We start from the raw sequence: 942 nt of genomic DNA on the forward strand, positions 1-942 counted from the left end.
CTCTCTGACCCTCCCATAGACAGCAAGGTAACTACCACGTTCAAGGTCCAGAAAAGTACCAAGATGATCGACAAAGTAGTCCGTGTGACATCAATGGTTCAGCTGTAAAGTTACCAAGCTACGAGAATACAAAAATAACGACTTTATTCCACATTTTCATCTCTACTGCGTCACTGGGTCAGACAGCTCTCAGATTTCATCAGAAATATCTTAAATTGTGTTCCGAAGATGAACGAAGGTCTTACGGGTTTGGAACAACACGAGGGTGAGTAATTAATGACAGAATTTTCATTTTTGGGTGAGCTAACCCTTTAATTTCAGTAGAATTAAAAAGCTGTTTGGTGTTATTTGGAGTTTTTTTGTTGCCAGCCACCACCAACATTTTTGATCATTTCCACAAGACTTTCTAGCTTCATGCTTTCTTTTGTTAAACAACACTTGAATGTCGGTAGGTTTCATAAAGTAACATTTTGAACAAAAAGCTGAGAAAATCGCATTTTTGCTGGATTCAGATCTGTGATTAAAACATAGATGAAGTAGATTGCTTCCATCAACACTCCTGAGTCGAAATTTCATTCAGTAACATTAGGCAGTTTTGATTTATATGCTGTTTAATGTCTGATGGTCGTGTTATTTTTACATATGTGACGCTGGACCACAAACCAGTCTTAAGTCGCTGGGGTATATTTGTAGCAATAGCCAACAATACATTGTATGGGTCAAAATTATCGATTTTTCTTTTATGCCAAAAATCATTAGGATATTAAGTAAAGATCATGTTCCATGAAGATATTTTGTAAATTTCCTACCGTAAATATATCAAAACTTAATTTTTGATTAGTAATATGCATTGAACTTCATTTGGACAACTTTAAAGATGATTTTCACAATATTTTGATTTTTTTGCTCCCTCAGATTCCAGATTTTCAAAGAGTTGTATCT

The 942-nt window shown here is 34.9% G+C and overlaps 1 protein-coding gene across 1 annotated transcript in view; it reads right to left on the reverse strand.

Annotated features, from left to right (window-relative positions):
* The window catches only part of slc1a1 (solute carrier family 1 member 1), a 22,964-nt gene that overhangs the window by 6,068 nt on the left and 15,954 nt on the right, over positions 1–942 (reverse strand). The gene's annotated exons all lie outside the window — the stretch shown is intronic.

Source organism: Sinocyclocheilus rhinocerous, unplaced genomic scaffold (genome assembly GCF_001515625.1).
Source record: "Sinocyclocheilus rhinocerous isolate Xijiao unplaced genomic scaffold, SAMN03320098_v1.1 scaffold3972, whole genome shotgun sequence".
Taxonomy (NCBI): domain Eukaryota; kingdom Metazoa; phylum Chordata; class Actinopteri; order Cypriniformes; family Cyprinidae; genus Sinocyclocheilus; species Sinocyclocheilus rhinocerous.